The 25,250-nt window shown below is 46.8% G+C and overlaps 1 protein-coding gene across 2 annotated transcripts in view; it reads left to right on the top strand.

Annotated features, from left to right (window-relative positions):
- The window catches only part of AUTS2 (activator of transcription and developmental regulator AUTS2), a 1,114,656-nt gene that overhangs the window by 1,034,316 nt on the left and 55,090 nt on the right, over window positions 1–25,250 (top strand). The gene's annotated exons all lie outside the window — the stretch shown is intronic.

Here is a 25,250-nt window from a genome sequence, read left to right as displayed (position 1 = left end):
AGAGTTGGGCCTTCCTTCGTAAAGGGGAGACATTCAAAACCACTTCGGCCTCCTATAGTTCGCCTTGGCTAGCATTTTTGCTAACTGGTTAGTAAGACACATTTCCAAGTGCAGTTATTTTGAGCTCCTGGATTATTTTAGAATTTGAACCGACTACAGTTTTAAATAGTACATTATGGTTAGAGTTCCCTTGAGGTGTATGTGCTTGTGTGATTGCTGTTACTCCCAGAATTATTGTCACATTGAATTTTTATCTTTTTTATTGCATAATGGAGTATTCCAGTTTTATATTTCATCGTATTTTTTGATGGACTGAAAGTTTGTATCAATTTGTTATCCATAATGCTAAAAGCCCAATAAATGAAGATGCGTGCAGTTCATAGCATACAGTGCTCATCTGTAAAAATGCCTAATTGCTTATTGCTCATTTTGATGAGAGAAGAGGATGAGGTAGACCCTGGTGGATCCGGGTGGGAAAAGGGGAGAGATGGAGGAGGAGGAGACGAAGCAGGACACGTCCCCAAAAGGTCTTAGGTGTTTCAGTGACCACCTGTCCCCCCCCACCCCACCCCACCCCCCAGGGACCTCAGGCTGCTCATCTTTCTTCTGCTCGGTGGCTCTAGAAAGCTCTGGAATGTCTTTCCCCTCTCTGGGATCAGCCCTAGAGTGGGAGCTGGCCCTGGGGCCTGCGTTCAGGCCCTCGCTGCCCTCGCCCAGCTGAAAGGCTCTCTTCGGGGAGGTTGAAGAGTGATTGATGAGAGTCCCGCCCCACGGCCCAAACTCCCTCACTTCTGCCCCCCTTCCCTTTGCAATCAAACGTTTCCCACATTCTTATTTTTGTTTACTTACAGAGTGTGATTTGTGGCATCTATTTGGTTGTGAATAGTCATCCCCCTGACAGGGTGCCTTTCTTCTGAGCTCCTTTTCTGGGGGTGATTTAGTTGCCTTGAAAGGATTAAGGTTTCTTTGTGTACACTAAAATCAACATAGGCTTTTTCTAAGCTTTGCTTGGGAAACCATACACAAACTAAGCATTTTAGTTGATGGCAGATTATTCCTTTGCCCCTTATTTCCATCAAAATGGCCTTTCTTTTCTCCTCCAGAGTTTCCCTTAATGCCTTATGCTAATTCCTGTTGGTAACATGAATGACAAGAGAGGCATCAATGCAAATCCAGGTGCGGCAAAGTCGACTGACTGGTCCCCAGCCCCCGCCCTCCCTGGAGAGAAGGAGATTAGGGGGGCAGGGGGGGAGGGAAAAAGCATGGGGACAGTTTTGTTAAGGGGATTAGTATTCAGACTGCTAAATATCAGGAAAACAACTTCAAAAAGCGATTCATTGTATAGTGATAATGTCAATAATTGCTTCGAGACAGGTGCACAGAGTCTCTATATGTGCTTGTGGTTTTTGCTCTGTTTTTACTCCGGGTAGTGGCAGGGTTTACTGGATGGGTGGTTGACAAGGCCTTCAAGGAACTGTCAGCGTTGTGCACATCAAGTTCAAGTTCCCCTGCAAGGCAGCAGGCCTGCCTGTGAGAGTCAGGTCTCCCGTCTCTGTCCGGTATTCTTAGCCAAGAGCAATAAAAAGCATTGTAAGAAAGGGCAAATTTATACTAGGTAACAAACACTACTGGCAAAATCTTCAAGCTTCGGCGTATTGAACAGCCTGACAAGAGTGCAGGGAAGCTGACCCGTGTATGCTTCCACCTCCAGATGTTTAAAGCTACATATCACCTCTCCCGGGAGTCCTACCAGAGTCCCACGGCGTTCTGGCCTTAGAGAAGCGTGGGTTTAAGCTGCTGGTAAGATTATGCTGCTGAGCCTGATGGCAGGGCAGATTTGGTCCATAAAATTTCGCCGTGGGAGGGCAGTGCTAATCTCACAAGCTGATTGTGGAGGGGGTGGTGCGCAACTTTGATGTGGGGCTGGGCAGTCTGGGGCCAAAGCTCCAGCTGAAGCCGCGGGGTCCACGACTCAAGTCCTGTCAGTCTGTTGTGAGCTTCAGTAAGCCATTTTGCCTCATTAGGTGAGAATTTTCAACCATAGCCAAACCTCCTGGTCTCCCGTGGGGATGAAACAATTAGGAAGCAGGAGGGGCTGAGACAGAGCAGGTACATAGTGCTTCCGTCCCTGGCTTTTATTTTGACTTTTCCTTGTATTGTATAAAGTCTGTCCGGTTTAATAGAGAACTGGTAATGTTCTTGTGTTTAGGTGATCCGAATCATTGCTTTCTTCTGATGCCTTTAATTTCCCATTGTAAAACAAATGAATCAGACAGTTGCTTGAACACGCCACAGGCCCAGTGAGAGCTGACCCTGTCAGAAGAGGTGGGGAGGTGAGCCTCCAAATTGCAGGTTGTAGGGCTGTAGACATTAAAAAAAAGGAAAAAAAAGTTGAACTTCAATCAAGGTCGTGGTTGCCTTATTTAATCTTTATGTGTTTAAATGTTTACAGGATGTTCATGTGAATTTTATGAATCCTTCTGTCTTTGTGACTCAACCATCTGCCAAAGAAAAATTAATTTTTCCAGGGAGACAGACATACGCAGAGAGAGACTAACTTCTTGTCTGTATCTAGTTGGTTGAACTGCTGTAGGAGCAACAGGATTCACACCCCAAAGTCTGGACTGTGGATCCTTCAAAGGAACCCTGAAATCAACCCAGGGTTTCCAGCCAGTATTTATTACCCTTTCCTACCCGCTCTAGGTCCTCCTCCTTGGTGGTTTTGCCACTTTGCCATGAAGGCAGAAATGCAGAAAATGAGGCCTTGGCTATACATGACCATCTGGCCAAGATGACTAATCTCTTTCAAACTCTGAAAGTGCTCCAAGGCAGAGCTACCTGAGGAGGAAAGAAGCAAAGCAGGGAAGGCCTGTCTGGGAGTCAGGGGTTCAGTGGAGCCCTCTGTTTACCGGACACCAGCCCTGCTGTGGGCCCACGTTCCAGGCTAGGGCCAGAAGAGGCTGGCAATCGCAGCCCCTTCTGGCCCTGGAGTTCTCTTTTCTAGGATCTGGCCTGCAGCCAAGGCCAGGTAGAGCAGATGAGAGGTGGCCACGAGATGATTTCACCCCATGACTTGGTCACCCCCTTCTCTCCTTCACCTACGTCTCACATTGTAGTGTTGGGCCCTCCAGGGAAAGGCCCCACCTCTCCCCCAAGCTACCTGTTCGAGAGCTGAGCCCAGCCTAATGGATGTCTTTGAAGTTCTAGAGTGGAGCATGATCCAGGTGGGGATAGGCCCCGGATCCCGTGCTCCCTCCTGCTCTGAGCACCCAGAGTCTACCGAAATGTGACTGTAAAGGAGCACCCACCCAGCCTCCTCTATAAGACCCTGACCCCGGGTCAGCCGTGGGGAATTCTGGTGGACATGAGCCCACCACGCTGAGCACCAGCTGGAACACTAGGACCCCCCTGAGCTCTCTCTGACCAGAGCTGTTTTTCCTTTTCCAGGCCCTACCAGACGAGTGGACACACAGCCTGTGCTTTGGGGGTCGATTTTGCACTGAGGCTTTTCCAGGGGACACAGATGAGGTTGGAGCCTTGAAGTTAGTGGGGCCTTTGGGTATTTTTGACAGTGTGGTTTTACCAGCAGCATAGAAAGAAAACCTGTCTAAAAAGATTGGTGGAGATTTGAGAAGATGGGGTGAGAAAAAAGTTACTAGAGATAGATTCTGCTTGGTGGGATGAGGCTCAGTAACTGGGCACCTAATAAATTATTTAATGGTGACCATCTCACCTCATGCATTATGTATAGACATAAAAGGGGAATTCCTTGGTTTGATGACGGAAAAAAGTAAGAAAGAGTTCTATTACCTCCAGGGCCACCATTGGCTCTTAGGAAAAACCCATTCCCTAAAATAATCCTGTGCTTCCTTTTTTGAGTGAAAACAATACAGTTGACCAGGGGATAGCTTTCTTTAAAAAGAACAACTTGATGTAGAGTTTGAAACCCAATTGTAATGAACATATGGAGACCATCTTACAATTCCTTGTGGTGTCTTGGGTTCTGTTGTAAGGAGGACATGATGGAAAGGACATTTCCCCTGTGCAGAAGAGTAAACTGAGCCAATTTCAGCCTCTGTGAATTAGGTGCATTTTTTTGTCTTAAATCCTAGATAAGGGACATAGACTGTGCCTTTTTCTTTCTCTGGACCTTCTTTGTACTGCTTCAGAGCAATTTCTTGGGTCTTTAGGAAATAGAGATGTCTGATGTGTGGGAAATTAAATACTATTGAAGGGTAATTGGTGCTTGATTCAGACAAAGGAGTTATGAGTGGTTGGGGTCCTCCTACCCCACACTGCAGATAGCACGCAATCAGCTCCTTTGTTATGGAAATTGACCTTCCTATAGGAGCCAGACTCTTTAACGTTACAGAATCTGTTGTATAGGATTATTCCTTGAAAATTCTTGCAAACAGATGCCTTCTCCAGTGAGTGTGAAACCAACCAGTGGGGCCTAAAGATACTCCATGTTGTGTGGATAGTGTTTCCCTCTGGATATCCTTCCATTGCCTGTTGACTGGTCTTCCCCTGACCTTGTGTGTAGATGAGGCCGACGGGAAAATCTGGGGTAAATATTGGATCTTGTCCCTGGAGCTTGAGGGAAGGGTGAGAGATGTTCTGAGCACGCAAAATGGTCTTGATGGTGGTTTTGGAGAGCTTTAGAGAACTTTGACAGTGAGGCCACTCTTCCAGATGAAAAGTAGGCCAGATCCCTGGATCCCGCTCACCCCCGTGAGCTGGAGCGGATTATAGGGTAACAGATCCATTCCTTTCAGTCAGATGACCAAACTCCACTCTTTACTTTTGAGCCCACTAAAAATCTCTTCGCATACTTCATCGAACTGATGGCCGCTGTTCTCTGAAAGAACTTTCTCCATACTTGGCAATATTGGCCCGAAAAGCTTGAATGCTGACCGGCCCCTCCCTTCGGTCCATTCATAGTTAGTGTTTTGTTTAGCCAATGCTATGGTATTTGGTTGTCTGAGGAAGTCAGACACACTCCTAGTAAATTGTTGGGATAAAAAACATCAAGTCAGCTCTGGAGAATCTTCAAGGAGAGCAGTTCTATGACAAAGGGCCTCCTCTCTAGTAACACTTTCACGGAGAGGGGTCATCTCCGGGCCTGGAGAGTTTCCTGCACGCAGGAAGCCTGTGGCCATTCCCGTGGCCTCTGGATTCTTTCTAGTTTCTGACAACTGCAGAAAAATGTTGTTTTCTCTGAAAATGTATGTTTATTTAACTAGGTTTCTTTTTGCCTCACAATCTGGATTCTATTCAGTCAGTTACCACTCCAATTAACTAACAATTATTTAACATTAACAGTAATTACAGACGCCAGTTAAGCGTCTACAGATGTCAACTGTTAGCTTTGTACCTAATCACTCAATGAAATGGAGAAAGTTCAACAAACATCAATTAGCCAAGCAATTAGTATGAGTTAGGAAAGAGCATGTTATCATGTGTGAGCTGATTCAATTTATTTTATTTTGGCAGTAAAACACACACAGGCAAGCGGCAGTACGTTCCTCAGATAAGATAAAACGCTATTGTTTTGCGGCTTCCACAAGAATTCTTTCCTTTCCTGTGCATAAGTCAAATACACTCTTGCCTGGAATTTATTTAACAAACAAAATTTGTCTCAATTACTCGGAAAGCCCAGCAGTGCTCGGGCCCAGGAAGCAACTTTGGTGAATTATGAATCGGGCGAATATACCGTATAAGGATATGTCAGAAATTTCAGTGGAGAGATGATTGATTCCCACTCAAGTAATCTTCCTCTGTGCATTTCGGATTCTCGCAGGTTTATTCCTAAACTGTTAATTTCATGGTACCTGAACTTCGGCTCAGCTGTTTTTGATTTAGCCTGGGGCAGGCATCAAAGTGTTTCACCTTCTTGCCCAGCCTGTGCTTTAGGAAAGTGGAAAGGGCTCTAAGTTGCAGACCCACTCTGTGAATCCACCAAACACATTCTGGTCTTGATTCAGAGGTTTCTGCGCCGTTCCCCACACCCCCACTCCGTAGACTTGACTTCCATCAGCTGGCTGAGCTTACCTGGACTCACCGGAACGGTGCATTCCAAGGCCTGATTATGTAAGGTGGCCCGGAGATTGGTGTTTGGAGATTGATTTTTACCTCCGAGGGGAGCGCCGGCCTTATAGGGCCACACCCCTGGTTCCCCTCCTAGAAATGATTTGCTGACTCTTGAAGCCCACGGATAGGCCTGGAAGGAGCCAGTCTTTCGTGGGGTGCCCTGTCAGGTCACTGTGGGCACTGTGAGCAGATTTTTTCCATTCGAGCAAACCTCGCAGCATTAACTGAATCCCAGAACTGAAAAATAACTATTCTGCCTGGTGTAGCGTAGGGTGGGCAGACCCCGTGTCTCGTGTGCTCTTTTGTTGGGACCCCTGGTTACCAGCGTACAGCAGTACAACAAATAGGGGCTGTCCTGGCTGGTTCCTGAGGGATGTCTCTCCCCATCAGTTCATAAGGTCTCTTGTCCATCTGCTTCTGCGCATCACGCTGCAGGGGCTTACAAGGTTCAGTGTGAGCTGCGGGACCAGCTTTGGTCCTCCTTGTCTTTAGTCCGGGACCCGGGCAAAAACGGCAGCCCCCGTCATGCCAATGGCTCGTTCTCTAGGTCGAGGGAGAAGAGTAGAGACAGAACCCTAGAATGCCTCTCCGAGTTTCAGCTTGGGAGTCGGTGTGTGGCGTTTCTGGCCTCCTCATTGGCCAGCACAGGTCCCTAGGGCTTCCGATATCTTGTGTCCCCAGGGCATGGGTAGGAACCTACGGTCGATGGGGGAGGGGCTCACCCAGGCCTTCCCGGTGGCCCAGGGTGTCCACCAGCATGCCAGCACCCAGGTACACCTCGTCATATGGTGCAGGTCTCCACTTGGGGCATCTCTGATGTCCTCCCCTGGAATAAGACCATATTCCTCCACGTTTTGACTCCCCCTGCCCACTTCTGTGTCTGTCCGTGGACTGATCTGTACTTTCAGCCAGATTTATTAGAGGTGACTTAGGGTTTTCAAGCCGGGGCACTTCCCTAGCAACTGGTGACAGAAGCACGAGGCCCAAATCTGCGCGGGGGCGGGGGCCTGTTAATAAGGAGGAGTTGTTCTGTGGGCGCTCAAATCTTCTCTGACCCTCGTAAACCTTGTCTTATAAAGGAGGAGGTTGAGAGCACATCATTGCTTTCTCTAAGAGTCCTTTTGAAGAGGGAAATGTCTCAAGTGTGCCTGTTAATAGACTGATGTGGGAGGCGGTTATATTTGGATGTCTTTAAAAGCCACTTGGAAAACATTTTCCCCCTCTTATCTATCACCTTTCACATCTCCCAGCAGAGTAACACTAAAACCTAATTTTAGCTAAGATTACATCATGTTCTCATTATCTGTTTATGGCCAGGAAAGCCTTTTCCATAGTAAAGCTCCTCTCGCTGAAAGCCCAACCACGTCATTCCCCTTGGTTCATATCAACTTGTGATTTTCCAAGTGTCCGTGGTCCCCTGCTAGACACTTTGTGGGCTCATCTCCCAAGCCTTCTTGATTCATGAACTCTCTCCATAAACTCCGTTTGACAAGGAGTCCTCTCTTGGAATTGGACTTGTCAGCCATTAAGGGAAAGGCGTCAAGGTGTCTTCCTTCAGCGGGCGGAAAGTGGAGGCCATATTGAAACTAGTCCTTTCATCCAATGGCAGTTACGGGGTCCTCGCTCTACAAGATCAGGAGATCCAGCAGTGACCCGGTCACGTGAGGCCCACGACTCCGTCAGCAAGAGCTTAGACATATCTTACAACTCAAAAAGAGACTTTTTGGATGGCGCAATTGGAAAGAAGCCACCAAACTAATTAAGAAAAAAAAATAATAATAATCTTAAGACTTTCTTAGGAGGAAAAGGCGATCTAAGATGAGCCCTCAAGGGTCAGCAGACCAGAAACAGACCAGCCCTCCGTAGACTAGAGAAGGTATCACCCTTTCAGCGAGGGCACAGATTGGCCGACTTGTATTAGACTAAAACCTACCCCTTTGAGTATTCCCTTTTAAAAACCGAGCCTAGTATTACATTAGTTAAGGGATCACAAAGATTTGGGGGAGCATTGTAAAGTTCTGGATATTGCCTATCAGTAGGGCCTTCCCCCCGTCCCGTTTTCTCATTTAGATTCCGTTGCTGAAATCTCTGCCCCATCAACATATTGCAGAGGGGGCCCTAGAGTTAGCACTGCTTTTAGTCAAGGAAGAACCAGCCTCAAAATCGGAGTCCAGCTACTTGTCACCGTCTGACTTGGTTTTCTCATTGGTAACATGAGAAAGTTGGATGGACTCCAAGATCCCTTCTAGGTCTAAAGGCCAAAGTTTGCTTTGGAGTGTTCTAGGTCTTTTTGGAGCCTAAAGCTTGTGCAAAGGGCATACCTTTCCCCAGATAGCTGTGAATGAGATTGTGGACACTCGTATTAGAAAGGAGTGGTGCCTGGTGGCCCATACTGTGACTCAAGTCCCCCAACTTGTGAGCAAACAGAGCAGAATATACCTCTCTCCTGTCCAGGAGATTCTATCTCTGAGAAGGGTCTTAGAGGTAAGAGGAGGTTGAAGCTGGGGGGCGGGGGGGGGGTGCGATATGGAAGAGGGGAAAGGAATGAGGGTGAGCTTGCTACAGTTTGAATACCGGCTGGTAGATACTCCCTTCCAGAAGAATGCCGTTGAGAGTCCTCTGCTGGTCTGCATCTCTAGTGGCGTAACAAGAGGTGTTTCGTCTGCTGTAGTAAATGTTTATATGAAGAACTTCGGTGCCGGGTTCCTTTGTACTTGACTTCTCAAGGGGAATGGCTGACCATTTCCAGGGATTGCTGTGGGTGCATGAGAGGAGAGGCAGGGGTTAGCTACCAGAGCAAGGCCCTGCCTTAGGGCACACAGGGGTAAGCTGCCAGGCGGCTTATCTTTCTAGGAGTGACTCATTTTACCAATGTGAAGTGAAAAGGGGCCCGGATGGACCATTCTGGATAATGGAGGGGATGTCACCAGCTCACCATTTGTCTTCAACTGCCAGCAGACCTTGGTCCACCAGAGCTCTGCTTCCTCAGAAGTTCATCTAGGCCTTCTGGACTGAAGCAGTCTCATTTCCTGCTTCTCTTGTGCTAGAAGGTGATGATCCTATCGACTTCATTCGTTCAGCGAGCCCACTTGCTCTTTGCTGGATTTTCGCTTGATTCACACTAGACTTGTAAACAGGTGTGAGAAGGAGCCGGGTTCACTTTACTGTCACCAGATCCGTCGTGTGTCACTTAGGAGAATTTTCTGGGCCATCTCCCTCCCATTCAGAGACTGAGAACTCTGGAAAGGGAGAATGTCACCAGTGACCGCTGAGGGTCTTAGAGTCCAATTTCTTGGATTAGAAGCAGGGACACGGCTCCTGTGGGCTCTGGTCCAGTGTTCGATACTAAACTAAATTTTGTGGTTTCGGTTTTTGCTGCTGTCCGTATGGCCATATCACCCTGGGTGGTGGCCTCTTCCCAAGACCTTAGACATCAAATCAATTTGTCCTCTACTCCCACGGGAAGGAGACGCTCCTGACTTAAATAGGCGGCTTGGGGACAGCTGGTCGGAGACTGGCTGCCCATTGCCACTGTGGCCTCGCCGGCCATGGGTAGCTGATCGTTGCCCACATCCCTGTCCCCCTCTGTGCGGCCGGGGGGCCTCGCCCCCAGATCGCACTGTGGCTTGGGCTGGCGCCCGAGTTCAGCAGACTTCCTTCTCAGCGCCCCCCACCCCACCCTACACTCCCCCCCCCCCGCCCCCGGCTGGAGGGAAGACAGCCCTGACACCTCCTCCTTCTGTATTAGCTCCAGGACAAACTCGAAAACTGCCTGCTCTAAGGGTTTTTTCGGCATTTTAAAAGTTGAGGCCGACTTTCGGAGCCTTCTCAGCATCCTGCCATGTATCTTATCTTATTCAAATATCCTAATTGCCACTCGGGCTTCTCAGCTGCACATCATCCCAGCACCGAACTGACAAAACAGACCTTCACCTGAGGGCCTCATTATGCTTTCTGCCTGTGCATCAGGCCAAAAATACCTCCACAATACCTGCTCGACATCCTGGGCTTCCAAGTGACAAACAAATAATTGGGTGAAGCAAACGCTGGGTGCCGAGCAACTGCCATCAGCGCGGACGCACCGGGGAGTCGGCCACGATGACTCTCACGCGCTGCCTGGTTCATGTCAGAGCAGATCTTTGAACAGTGGCTTGTGCTGACACCAGAGAATGACAGCTTTGGAAATGGCATGCTAGTTACTGCTGCCAGTGAAGCCTCTCATGTAGACCGTGACAAGCAGCTGTCATTTCCATGCAGGTGAACAACTGACATCCTGCGGCGGGGGGAGAGGGGGTGCAGGCAAGCAGCTATGTTTGGAGGGCAGGTAAGGCTGGACCGTGGGGAGAAGCTTCTCGCGCACTGGCGACCATGAGCATTTGTGGCGAAAGCGGGCACGCACACACACGCATACTCAGGTCTTCCCTGTGGCTCCTTTGGAACTCATCTAAAAAGGGGTGGCAGAAACAGGGTCAGCTCTTTGAGGACAGCTCCAAGGTCATGCTGCCAGTGTAGTGCCCAGCCCAGCGTGGTTCCAGATTTCACTTAAAGAACGTTTGCAGTCCCACCCTACGCTCTCCTCATCCTCTTGATGTGTCATGGATTGGGCCTTCGGCCCCAGGACTGAGTTTACAGAATATGGAAAGGCAGAGTCTCTGCTGATAGGGAACTCACTAAAAAGGAGTGGATCAGATGGAATTCAGGTACAGCGCAGGGTCTAGACCAGCTGTTCTCCAGGGGTGGTCCCTGGACCAGCACTCCAGCATCCCCTTAGGCAATAGTTAAAGGTGCAAAGTCTCCTATAAAATTGGAAACTCCCAAGGGGCGTGGCTCAGTGAGGTTTTTTGTAAATGTTCTGATGATCCACAGAATTGCTCGGGGAAATCCATACTCTCTTTGAACAGGGACCAGGTGTCTTCATTGCTGGGCAGGCTTTTTATTTGTTTATCTTTAATTATCAGAGGCACCAGATCTGTTGAAAGGAACACTGTGGACCTACCATTGGACTCGGTTGTGCTCTTGTCATGGATTTGCAACCTTAGCCTGTCACCTGGGGAACAGGCCCCCTTGTGTGCAGGTTGGCTGGCACATGCTAGGCTTGCAGTTAGGGCTGTATTATCAAGGGAAACTCTCTTGATATAATGGGGTTTGGAACCATGACCTTGGGCCAGTGTTCTGCTCTAACCAGCCAAGCTAACTTGCTCAACCACTTCTCAAACACAAACGGCTCTATCCAGTTCCTGGTTGGCAGATGCTGCCTCCCAGATGCCCGCCTGCCACCTGTATGAAGGGTTATCACAACACAAAACACGCACAAACTTGGTAGATGTGCCGGGATTACCAGTAACTATTTGGTAAACAAAGTACCATGTAAGCTCTTCATTAAACTACAACAGCCAGGATCGTGGAATTAGTGGACAGCAGTGTTTTGAAATCTGTTTTCCTTTCTGTGTGAAATATTGTAAAGTTTTAAGGCTATAAAATTATATCTGCTCCATTGGATCGCCCCCCCCAAGATGTGATACCCTAAGAGGTTTTCAGCAAGTCACCTAACTATGAAAGCTTTTTCAGATGTCCTTCAAGAATAGACATCTTCCAGGACTAGATATGTTCAAGTAGTGGTTCTCAAACCTTAGCCTGTCTCATAATTGTCTGGAGGGCTTGTGAAGGCATGGACAGCTGGGTCTCCCCGCACCAGAGTTCCTTAAGCATAAAGAACATCAGAATGAACCCCCTCCCACCCTGTATGCCCGTTATATACAGTGGCATATTTATCAGGATTCTGCCACAATGGTTTTTAGGTGATAAGGACAGATAAGGCAGCATCTGTCCTCTTTCCCTTATTGGCAAAGTATTTTACAGCACATGTCAGGTATCGTGTCATTTAACCCCTACACACGTTAGCACACACCTGTGTAAAAAAATTTTTTTCTTGCCTCACCGTATTCTATCATCAGACTAACAAAGTACAGTAATTCCGCAAAGGAAAACACCCATTCTCAATGCCATCTCCCAGGTTGTCCCATGGGTGTCATTTTACATGATCCGTTCCCAGCAGGGTACGAACCAGAGTCACGTATGACTTGTCTCGGTCTAGAGCCATCCACCTCTCCCCAGCCTCCCGTTTTTTTCAAGTCAGTGACTTGTTGCAAGAACCAGGTCAACTGTTTGTACACTGTTCCCCATTCTGGAAGCCCTCGTGGCATCATTTAGTTTATGGCTCTGTCCCTCATATTTCCTGTAAATGGAAGTGGGCTCTAGAGCTTTGACTAGATTCGGGTCAGGCTTGTTGGCAAGAAAACTCCATAGGCAATGTGGTGAGTCTTTCATTGCCTCGCATCCGGGTAACCACAGTGTGTGGATGGACAAGTTTTAGTGATGCCAAGATTGTTCAGTCTGTTCGGGTTGTGGCAGCCTGATCCCTGCCTGGCCAAGTTCCACATCATCCTCTTTCATATAATGGCTTTATCCATTGATGGTCCTTGCCCGATCCACTGTTTCATTAGAGATGGCAAAAGGTGACCTTTCTTCTGACCCTCCTCATATATTGGCTGAAATTCCTCTGAATAGCAGAGCTTTACCTCATCAGCTAGAGCTCTTGGGTGACCCTCAGATATATAATCAAAGGAAGAGCAAGATAAATGCTTAATTCTTCCCTTTTAGCTGCAAGTTATGAGAGCAAGAAGGCGGTGTCCTAACAGGTGTTCTATTAATATGCCCATACCCTTCTATGTTTGCATTTTTCTTACAAGAGACTTAACCCATGTTTTGAATTCACTGAGCATTTTCTTACTGTGGTTTGTGGTTGTCGATGGAAGAGACAAAATGTCTGAAAATCAGAACCTGGAAGAGAGCAACATCCAGTGAGTTTATAACGCAGGTGTGTGACTCGAAAGTCATCCCTGCCCTTTGAAGCTCGGCTCAAATGCCACATCCTACAGGAAGCCTTTCCACTTTCCCGAGATTCGGACACTCGGTACCTCCTGTTTCTTCCTAGAGTGGCAGGTGCAGTCTTCCCCATTTTGGATCCCCCCACCACTCTCCCCACGCTGACCAGCAGGGTAACGTCCTAAAACTTACTTAAACTTTCGAAATGACATTATAACAGCGAGTCTAAGTGCCTTGATTAAAGAAGGTAAGGAAAAGGTAACATCTTCCTGGATCTCATCAACTCATTTGGCATTATCGGATAATCGGATGACCCCAATTGGGTATCTTCCAGGAAAAGAATAGGAGGCCGCCCGCATAAATGGGGTACCTACAATGTGCCAGGGATTTTCATATGCCACCGTGTTTAATTTATCCAGTAGCCTAGCCAAGTAGGTATTTTCTTTGCGGGGAAAATCATCCCGTGACTGGTGACAGCCAATTCTCGGGTCCCGGCCTCCTGGCCTCCCAGCCACGCGTTCTCTCTCCTGGGCCGGTCCAGCCTAAAAGGGGGGGTGGGGGGTGGGGGAGAGTCTTTGGTTTAGTAAACTAAAAAATGCCTCCTGTCAACAACACAGCTTCCCGTTGAGCCTGATCTCGGTGGTCGATAGGGGACAAGACACTGATTACGCAGTGCGGGAGAGGCTGAAGGCCGCAGAGCAGGGAACGGCCTGGCTTCCGTTGGGGGCCACACACATCGAGCTGCTTACTTTTCTGGAAGTTGGAGTGTCATATTCAAACTTAAACCTCCTGCTGCAAACCCCGATTTTATATGTTTATAGAATCAGAAAGGTAGGTTGCTGATGAATAGAAATTAAACTGGAAAAGCGGTAAAGGAATTTCAAGCGATGGGACAGCAGTTACGCCTGGAAATCTTCGCGAATCTGTTGAAACTGTTCGTTCTTTGCCAATTCAGAGCTCGTCGGTTTGTTTTCTAAAGCGCCCTTGGGCAGGGTGCAGGGCTGTCCGTGGCAGGAAGAGGAAATAGGCCTCTGACTAGGAGGGCCCTCATCCCTGCTTGGGCCGTTGGCGCTTCTTCCTCATGAAGCCCGCTAGCCCACTCTGAGTTCTCTGCTGGCAGCCGAGCAAGAAATCCCTGCTGTTCCTCCCTGTTCTGCGAAACCTGTTTCTTGAAGGGCCTCAAACCCTCACCCGGCCGCTCACATCTGCTGCGATCCCCGCCTCTGAGCGCCCGTCGGCCTCCTGGGGCAGAGCGTCACTTTGAACCACATTTTGCCTTTGAAAAACGCTACCTGGAGGTATTTGGACCCTTGATACACTTATTTTTTTAAAGTATCCTTTAGCACCACTCGCTCGCCACAGTACTCTGCCCCATCCAGTTGCCAAGTGCCAACGCACTGATGGCTAGTCATCTTATTTCCCCCTTTCCTGCCCCTGGGCTGCTAAGTGTTCTGGAAGAAAACTGCCAAGCTGGAGACTGTACTGTGCACTCTGCAACCTCAGCTGGACCCTGAGAGCATCCAGACCGGTCCCCTGCACACCACTCCCTGCCCTCAGTGGTCGGCCCTGCCCTTCTTGCTTCTTCCTCATGCCTTCCTCCCCTCCAGTGCCCTTTCTGGGGAGACGGAGGGGCATCGGCAGGGAAACAGCCCCTGCTTCCTCTTCCAGACTCAGAAGGCCTCTTTTTCTTGCCTCAGAGGAAGCTGGGTCTCTTGCCTCCTTCCCTGGCTGGCCTCTGGCCTCTGGCTGGCTGGCTGGCTCCTCCCATCCACCTCCTGGTCTTGGCTCCCCAGTCAAGCCTTTCCCTTTCTACTGGCTCTTCATTTCCTTCAGTCTCTTCAGAGGATCCTTGGCTTAAGGAACAAACAGCAAGGGCGCCTGGGTGGCTCATTCGGTTGGGCATCTGCCTTCAGCTCAGGTCATGATCCCAGGGACCTGGGATCGAGTCCCACGTTGGACTCCCTACTCTGTGGGGAGCCTGCTTCTCCCTCTGCCTGCCCCCTCCTCTCCCCCCCCATGAATAAATACATAAAATCTTAAAAAAAAAAAAGGGGCAACAATGACAACAAAAATACAAACAACAGATCTCGCCCTGCTTCTTCTTCGGGGACTTAAATAAGCCTCTTTGGGGCACCTGGGTGGCGCCAGTCGGTTAAGCATCCGACTCTTGGTTTCTGCCTAGGTCATGAACTCAGGGTTGTGGGCCCAAAGTGTAGAGTCTGCTTGAGATTCTCTCTCCCTCTCCCTCTGCCACTCCTGCTCTCTCTCACGCTCTCTCTTTCTCAAATAAATGGATAAATTTTTAAAACAAAAAATAAGCCTTTTTGATGTCTTTCCCTCATTCCCTTCCCCCCTTCCTGCAAAATACCTTGCGTTTGCATCTATTTTGAGTGATCCCTAAGGTGACCAGATAACTTACTGTCCAGACCGGGACACTCTTGCAAATGAAACAGACCGCTGTTAATAATTACTTTCGGACAACAGGCCTAACCCGGGACTGCCCGAGCAAACTGGGTGTACGATCCTCCTAGCGAGAATTCGTGTCCTTTCAGTTACTGAAGTGCCTTAATCCATGAGTCATGGGAGCGAATATTTATTGAGTCTTCACTGTGAGCCAGGCTTTGTTCTGATCACTTTACAGGGATTAACTCATGGCACCCTTTTGAGGTAGATAGCATTAACACCATTTTGACTGGGGAAACGGGCGAGCAAGCTGCCCCAAGGTTCTCCACCTCCTTTGACACCCTCTCCTCACTCCTGGCTGTACCAGCCCCCAGAGGTCAGGCAGTGCTGGATCCTCTGAGGTGTGAGCAGAGTTTCCCAAATGTCGAATTATAAGGAAGGTACAATGTAAACAAGAGTATCACCTTCTAAAGAAAGTATTTGTTTAGGGTTGCATAGCTCTAAGGGGCTCCTTAAGAGTAATGAATACTTAATCCTCTTCTCAAATAGCCAGTGGGGCCTTGTGAGAGCACACGGGGATTACCCTCTACTGTGTTATTCTCCAAAATACAAATTCCATAAATAAACCAGTGGAAAAGCCAGTTACGCCCCCCAAGGTGGAATGCTGGGGTTTTTTTCCTGCTTGTTTTTCTCACCTCGCTGGTTTCTGATTCCTGGAGGTAAGTTAGGCTGGTGTCACCTAAGAGCTAGAGTCAGCTTGGTGACCAGATCTGAAGCCATGAAGTTCCTGATCTCACCTAGGAAATGGCGCTCAATCTTACGCCACACGTAAGGCATCTCTGAGCTCAGGCCTCGCGGGTGCCTCCAGCCCGGTGTGCCGGCTCTCCCCTTCTCCTTTCTGTCCCTCTCTGGCTGCACAGCAGTCGGAAAGCCTTTCCTGCCAAAATCTGAATCGTTACCCCATGGAGTTTCTTATAGGCAGATCCAAAGTTCAACATGAAGCCCCCCTCTCCCCCCCCCTTTTTTTTTTTTAACTTTTAAATGCCGTCAGGCTGACAGGGGGATTTATTGAAACCTCAGCTTACTTTGTTTGCTGTCAGATTCACAAGATTCAAGAGTTTGAGGAAGTGGTAGGTACTCCTGCTGCCTCAGGGAACATGAGAGTCAAGTCATTCACGCGGGGCGCCAAGTCACAAGTCACCCCAGGTCAATCCGTCGGACGGCGTGGGGGAGGAAGAAAGTGGCAGTCCCTTCTGCAGGACAGAGCCGCCGCAGAGCTTTGCAGCTGTCTTGCCCCAGAGGATCTGTCGTTCGTGTTTCTGCATAGAGTCATGGAGGGGAAAGGGTGGTTAGGATCTTTCAGTTGTTTGTGTTTCATAACACTTACCCCCAACGTGCACGCACACACACTCCTCCTCTCAGCCCGGTCTCTGTCTCCTGTCCTCATGCTTGTCCCCAGACTTCTTCCGTGAGGAATCCCATCTCTCTCCTATTTCTCACCAACTCTGTGAACCACCTCAGAATCCCTCTTGGGCTTTTAGTCGCTGAGGGATTCCTTGTGAGGGGTTTCCGACCCAGCACCTTGAGACAACACCTCTCACTGCTCTCCTCTGCTGAGAAAAGCCCGGCATAAAGAGCTTCCCAGTTCTAGAGAAATCAGTTCAAGCTCATATTGCTCTGGCAAGAAGGGATGCGCCCCACGTCAGGGGAGGTTGCTGAGAAATACCTTGTGCCTGATAAAGTGAAGGAGTCTTTAATAAGAGAGTTCAAAAGGAGTGCTTTTGAACTTAACATGCAGGTACAAGGGACACCGCCGTTAGGCCTCTCCAGTCTCATTATGCCTGTAAATCGGGACACTTTGAGTTGAAAACTAAAGCCACTTGCGCTTCTCAGTCTCAGAGGTTTTTTAAAACTTGAGTTGTCTAAAAATAGTAATGACAGCGCCATTTGCTGAGTGTATATGCCAAGTGGCATATTGGTGTGCCCTTGATCGGTGTGCGTGCTAACGGGTACCGGAGCCCCGCAAGGCTGGTACTGACACTGTTCTGCAGATGCTCAGAGAGACTACCTGCCACATGACCGTCGCGTGGCGGAGCCAGAGGTTCATTCAGGAATCCATCCATCCACCGCTCAGATCCTTGAGTTGCCTACCTGTCTCGGGCATTGTGCTAGGGACGATACAATAGCCAGGGACGTGGCTTTGCTCTTCCCAGCTGTTGGTTTCATGGGGGACCCACATGTTGACTCTAGGACTATGGGACCATGACCTACTTTCTTTCTTGCTTTAACTTTTCTTCCAAATTTTTTCAGTGTTTTTTATGTTGCAAAGTTGTAAGCTAACAGAAAAGTTGAAAGGAGAGTACATTGAATACCTTTCATGTAGATCCACCAATTCTTTTTTTTTTTTAAGATTTTATTTATTTCTTTGACAGAGACACAGCGAGAGAGGGAACACAAGCAGGGGGAGTGGGAGAGGGAGAAGCAGGAGCCCCTGATGCGGGGCTCGATCCCAGGACCCTGGGATCATGACCTGAGCCGAAGGCAGACGCTTAACGACTGAGCCACCCAGGCGCCCCGGATCCACCAATTCTTAACATTTCACCACATTTGCTATATCTCCTTTTTTTTTTTAAGCTAAACCATGTCAAAGTAAAAGGTATAAGAATACTCCAGTATTTGTTTCCTGCATTGTTCTATGTAACCTCAATAGTATCACTGTACCTAAGAAAGTTAACTATAATTTTACCTAAAGTTCATATTGAACTTTCCTTGATTGTTTCTAAAATGTTTGGGCGGGGGTGGGGGGGGTGTGCATGTGTTTAATTAGTGGACTTTTCTTTTTTCTTTTCTGTTTTCCAATCAGGGTTGCACATTTGTTCGATCTATCTCTTTAGCCTCTTAAAACCGAATGTAGAACTCCATTCCCATCCTTACCCTCACACTCAGCTTTTTAAATTTTTTAATGACGTCGACTTTTTGAAGCGTCCACACTGGTTGTCTTGTGGGATACCCTCCATTGTGAATTTCCTCATAGTGGCATTTGACTTGTTACCCATTTTTAGATTAAAAAATAATCCCATTTTCTATCTGCGTCTACCTCACTTTAACTGATGACTCCAGGCTATTTAGCCATTTGTTTTGGGTACTTGGAAGTAGCTGCCTTGGGAAAAGGCCGCATGTGCAAAATAACGCATTTGTAGACAACACGTTCATCGTGTTTGATCTGCTGTCATCATGACTTACGTGTGTTTTTGGAGCTCTGTATTCCATTGGAACTTTAGGACTCTCCCCCCTACACACACACCCCTTTTTTTCTTTTTCAGAGATTAATTTGTAGTTGCCAGTAGGCCTGAAACTGGCAGACTGCTTAAGGCATAATCTTTTCAGTAAAAAAGGATTTAACTAATGACACTTGACTAATCAAATTGATGAGTTAATTGATAAGGAAAGTGGGGCTCAGGACCCTTAAGGTGGGAGTGAGCGTCCATTAAATTTAAACATCATTCTTTGCAACAGTTTTTTAAAAACTTACATGTATATCCCTTAACAAACCCAAATATACCTTTCAAATTCTTAAAAGATCTGTAATGTCGTTGTGCATTTCAGATCCAGACTGTTGTGGATCTTAAGGAGACTTAAAGTATCAGGACCTTAAATGTTGTCTTATTTTTTATTTTTGAAAACCCAGCAGGTGTGGACGTGTGTTATCTTGTAACTTAGCCTTTACAAATGAACTTTTCATTTCAGTATATTTTTTATGTTTAATTTGTTCTAACATAAATCGGAATGTTGATTAAAACCAGTAATTTGGTGGCACTTGGGTGGCTCAGACGGTTAAGCGTCTGCCTTCGGCTCAGGTCTTGATCCCCGGGTCCTGGGACTCAAGCCCCACATCGGGCTCCCTGCTGAGCGGGGAGCCTGCTTCTCCCTCTCCCTCTGCCTTCTGCTCCCCCTGCTTGTGCTCTCTCTCTCTCTCTAAAATAAAAAATCTTTTAAAAAAAAAACAACAGTAATTTGGTGACATGTCTGAATTAGAAGGAGTGTCCCAAAGTGGGGGAGGTGAGGCTAGAGTTGAGAACAGATTCTTGAATCCCCTGCCATGGGTGATACTTTATATAAACTACTTTTCCCTCCTCTACCCTTAGTCCTGCTAACAAGGAAAATTTTCCTTTTGGAACTCTTGCCTGAGGTTCTATGCTGATATACATGCATTGAAAAGAACATGTTGGCCCCTTTGGGTTCAGAGTTTCATAGTTAAACTGGGGGACATTAAGTAGGTCCCCCCAAAGACCTTGAAGATGGGGCAGTTACCTGATCATCCATCTCCATGGGCACCTGGAGGCTCAGAGAGGCTGAAGAGGCTGCGCAGGGCCAGGGAGCTGACGGATGGCACACCTGGGTTGGCAGAGGACCCCGGAGCCTGCACACTTACCTTCTCTGCTGAAGGAGTCAGACACACGGCACGCGTTTCATGTGTGCTGTGTAGAGTCCTTGCACAAAGTGCTTTGGGGGCATTTAAAAGAAAAAAGAGGCTCACATTCCCCCCCCCCCCAGAGAAACTGTGTTTTAATTTACCTTTCTGAGTGGTAGAGAAAAATACTCTTTTAGCCCCACTTTTATTTGTACCTTCAGTAACGGAAACTTCTCTCGTGTGTTCGAGTTACATGCAGGTCATTGGCTGCATGTAAAATTGAGGTGTTAGGAGCCATTACCTAGAAAATAAAATTTCAAAAATAAAGATCGGGGCGTCTGGGTGGCTCAGTCGTTAAGCATCTGCCTTCGGCTCAGGTCATGATCCCAGGGTCCTGGGATCGAGCCCCACACGGGGCTCCCTGCTCTGCGGGAAGACTGCTTCTCCCTCTCCCACTCCCCCTGCTTGTGTTCCCTCTCTCACTGTGTCTCTCTCTGTCAAATAAACAAATAAAATCTTTAAAAATAAATAAAGATCAGACACCCCTGAAACTAACATTCTGTTTGCAGACCTTCTAAGTATATACTGAAGCAACTTCTTTTATAAAGGGAAAAGTACCTGTGATTTTGGAGGAGAATATATTTTTGGATATTTTCAGATGCTTTCATATGTGCTTATATCAGAGATTTGATTCCATATTTGATTTATAACCCTGTGGGTATGGAAAGCTAATATCATAACTGGGTTCTCTGTGTATAGTAAGCTTAACAAAAAGCAAACTGTCTTGAGAAGCAAACCATCAGTCTATTTTTGGGGAAGGAAGAGTGGTTGCATTTCCATCTTGAAATTCTTTGTTAGGCCCTAAAGTGGTGGCATACCACTAAAACGTGATTGATAGGGTTTAATCTAGATGGATCATTTTCAAGAACCCCGTGCATTAAACAATATATTGCCTCCATTACAAGATGCACCATTGACGTTAATTTTTTTGGAGGGTAAAAAGTGAAAAATACTCCTGTGTTAAACTGCTGTGTTGATTGCAAGATACATCTGTATTTCAGAAACATTAAAATGTGTGTGGGGGGCTGACAATGAGGAGAATAATGTCTTAGAAGTGAAGAAATATGGTACATACATGTAGCGTATTATATCACATTTTATAATTTGTCTACTCAAACTGTGATTTATCGATCTTTAGAGAAAGAGAGCAAAGAGGTTGAGCCTTTTTTTAGTAAGAGAAATGACCTTCCCTCCAAGACTTAGACCAAATTAAATTGGACTTGGAAAATGGTTTACCCTTTTCCTCTAGGGTAAAATCTTCTTGGGAGTGAGTGCTCTGGCAGAATATGAGGGGAGATCCATTGTCAGCACCTTGAAAGCCTATTTGAAGTGTCATCAGCTTGGAACATTCCACTGGCAATGACTATCACACCGCATTTTAAAAGGATGCCTTGGGTAGAATGGAGATGAGAGTGGCAGGCCCTTAATCATTTTTAATAAGAGCAACCATTTAATAGAATTGTGTTGTAAAAATGAATGAGATTTGGGAGCGATTCTGTAGTCCCCGTGCTCTATCGTGACTGTCAACACCAAATGCATTTTTATTCTGCCAACTGCCTGAGGATTTTCCATTTGGCAGACTTACATGGCAAATGATAAAGCAGTGACATTCCACGAGAGTCCTAAATCTGTTGCTGGTAGGGATTGATATCTCTGAGTGAAGAGTCTTGTGATTTCAGCCAAGACCTTGGGTTAGGGTTGAAGTTCTTCTGTGTGCTTGGTGTCAGTGGTGCGGGTAGAGAATTTGAAAGCTCAGAAGTTAGCCTCCTTGCCCCCATTGGAGATAAAGAGCCAAATTTAACAAACCTCTACAGTGCTTCTCTTAATGGTACTCAACTTTTTAAATAAATTTGGGGGAAGGAAGGGATGTGGCCAGGTTTTTATTAGGAGTTAGGATTTGTAGTGTGCAATTTTAGGATGTGAATTTAGAATTATTTTCACATATTAAGGAAAGAGGAGAAAGATGATGGAAGATAGTTAACACCTGAAGTGCCATTTCTCAGCACTTTGGACGATCTTACATAGAGACAAGTGTGTTTGTTAGAAACCCGTATTTACGTTTTCATAAGGGAAATATTCCAAGGAACATTTTGGTATCATACTAGGCATAGATTTGAATGAAAAATGGCATTTCTTTAGAAATAATTACATTATTGACACATATCCTGTTCTTTGAATTAGTTTCTATGTGGGAATATACTAAACTCTTAAGCATTCTGTCATGTATATACAGTCTTTTTTTAGTGTGTTGACATTTCCTATCAAAATGGTATATGATGTTGGCCTTCTCAAATTTCTGTGTCTTAAAATACTAACAGTAGGAAGAAAATAAAGAGGCAGAAACACAAACTCCATGAGCAAAAATACCGTGGTACAAATGGAACCTTCTATTACCACTGTATCCCAGAAATTTTGAGAAGATAAAATCGTAAGTGTCAAGAAATCCAGAGGCCCTGTCCAGCTTATTGCTGTCAGAGCACCCCAAGACCCTTTAATCCCCCAGTTTAGAGGATCATGCTGTCAAGTCAGAGAGGCTTAAACACAATAGCATCTTCTGGAACCCGAGTGACCTGTATTGAGAGCGGATCTTGTGCTTTTGTTCTTTTGAGAAGCAGGTGTAGAGGATAACACGCCGGATTATCTTATTTTAAAGCATCTAAAAGCCAGTCGCCCCTTCCTCATTCCCTTTCCGCCTGGCTTTTGTAGTGTTTGAGCAGGTAGGTTCTCAGGGCCTGTACTTGGGAAGCCCAGGTAGCCCCGCTCTCAGTTCTCTGGGCCAGCAGCTTTCTGTCCTCACCCTCCTCATCAATTAGGACTAATGAACGTGTAGGATATGCTAAGGCCGAGTATTAACCTCGTTGCCCGGGTGACTCTTTTCCTAACCTGTGCGGTGTCCAAGGGGAGAGAGGTTATTTCCACCCCACCCTGTGGGGATACAAAGGTACTTCCTGATTCTAAACAGGTTAGGCAGTCCCCTCCGGGCCAGCATGCAGGAACCTGCCCGTTTATACAAGGGTAGCAGCAGTTCTGCCCAAGTATGTAGACACATCTCTGCCATACCAAGTGAAAGGGGGCACAGCCCTATATGTTAAAGCTCCAGAAGCCTGTTTATCACGGGGTGTTTGTAAAACTTAAATTTCAGAGAGTCACAGTTTGTGTCTCCAGGCAAAAACAAAACCCAAACAAACAACAACAACAAAAAACCCAGCTTTCTTCATCATCTAACGTTTCCCAAGATATATGCCTTGGGTTTAGAAGTTAGCATTAACTCTCAGATCTGACCTAACAAGCTAAAAGCCTGCACCCAGGCATGTGCTTGCTTCTGAAGTCTTCCTTGTCAGCGACAGAGATTGAAAAGAGGTTCAGACGTTGGCTTTGTGGTGTTAAGTAGCACCGAAGTATCTGGAAGGAGTCCTTCCTCAGTTTACACAATTTAAACTAAAAGGAATCTGTCATTTTGTAAGCTGGAACTTGAGAAAGGCAAACCCCTAAAAGCAGTCATTAATTTGTTCCAGAGAAAAGAGGCTAGTCGTTTAGAAAAAAAAAAAAAATCTTAAAAATAATCAAATTATCCAAACTATATACTGGAACTAAGAAAAGGAAAATGCGAATGGCTTTATTTGTTCACCTGCCTCCTTTCCCTGTGGGAAGCTTGTCCTTAAACCAGGCTGTGGTTCTGTGAAGACATCTCGGTCCAGCAGCGAACAAACAGACCGGGCCGTGAGAACGTGTGGGTTCTGGCCTGGGTTTCAGTTTGCTCTTGAGTTCAGCTTCAAGACCCGGCTCATCTTTAAAGTGAAAAAATTAGCCAATGTCGATGTTTATAGCTCTGAATTTTCTTGATTTCCTTCTTGAACAAATTCAGAAGTAGATGGCAAAAATTGTACATGAATATTTCTTTTTAGACCCAATTTAAAAAAAAAAAAAAAACCCTCTGGTAAGCAGAATCTGGTCTGGAAGAAAATTAAAACAAAATATACTGAGTTTTTAAACACTTTTTCCTTATATTTTGAAGACCCTCTCTTTTTCCCATTTGCTTTTTTACTTCATCTCCCAAGTAGCACTTGGCCAAAATGACTCATATAATTTGAGGGATAGCTTGCATACGGAAACATGTAAATAATTTTGTTTGCTTTGTGATGCTGTCCTGATATTTGGATTTTAATGGCTATGTCTGAGGTTTTTTTTTAAGAAGGAGGTGATTTTTTTCAAAAATGCTTTATGCCAGCCAAAGTTAGAAGAGAATCCTAAATTTATCCTTAAAGTAAGGATTACTGCGGTTTGGGGAGTGCAGCATCATCTTTTTGAAAAACTAGATCGCAAAGACCCTCTGAGGGTCTGAGAGGGTTAGATGGAATTCATCCAGACCGAGCCTCATCCATTTCGAAGCCCAGCTAGAAGCAGCTCTGTGCAAGTGTCTGCCTTTGACCCCTTCCCTAATTGTAATTTTACCGGAGAAGGGAGATTTGCATTTTACGTTTTTGTGTGTGGCCCAAATAAGGAGTGCCAAGACATTTTGCATCCTTAACTGATCTGTTAACTTTCTTCCCCCATAGATCGTTTCCTCAAACAATGCTCCCTGATTAAAAGAACCCTCTCCCCCAGTTATCCCCTGAAGTGCTCCCCCCACCCAGCCGGGGCCGGCTTGAAAGGAAAACCCAGGCACCACCCCAGGGTCAGGCTCAGCAGCTGGGAGGAGCCATTCCCTGTTCTTTGTGAACCTAAGGCCTGCTGTGAACTTGAGCACAGGGATTTACAAAAAGGGGGAGAAGCGGTGGCCACACCTTCCATCTCTTTCTGTTTCTCCTGGCACGCTTTTGGGAGCTTTTACAGACCCCTGAGGTAGGCATGGGGATCCTGTGCAGGTGGTGACCAGAACCAACATTGGGCCAGATGGTCAAGGGTGCCATTGATGGTTAAGGTCTCAGCGTACCCCAAGTGCCTTGCCTCTCTGTCCCTCCACCTCCCCACTCCCTGGTTCCTTCCTAGTCAGGAGCTCGGTGCCCCGGAGGCCCTCACATCTAGCCCAGCCTTTGTCAGACTCCCCGTTCCCCCCACTCCCCCCTGGACTCCCTCCTTCCCACACCTCCTGAGGCCCAGTTCCTGTTGCCTGCCTAAAAACCGCCCGGGGGACTTCCACGCTCTATTGGAGAACTTAGCATTAGACCATAGTTTTTGTTTTAACCAGTCTTTCCACTAAGAGATCCTTCTGGCCAGGGCTCGGGTCTTAGCTTTTCCACAAATTCTAGTTTCAGGCCCTGAAACCTAGCAGTCAGTCAGCAGTCGTTGAATTATTGAATTATGATCTCTGTGCTGTAGATGATGAAACTGGGGAAATGATTTATTCCATTCCTGAGACTCTGAAGACCTCAGAAATGTGGAGAGGCCAGGCCTTCTGTGT

Source organism: Eumetopias jubatus, unplaced genomic scaffold (assembly GCF_037043125.1).
Source record: "Eumetopias jubatus isolate StellerSeaLion01/CBP00866 unplaced genomic scaffold, mEumJub1_p1.0 scaffold_12, whole genome shotgun sequence".
Taxonomy (NCBI): Eukaryota; Metazoa; Chordata; class Mammalia; order Carnivora; family Otariidae; genus Eumetopias; species Eumetopias jubatus.
The sequence above is the reverse complement of the archived record's forward strand: the minus strand, read 5'-3'. Positions and strand labels throughout refer to the sequence as shown.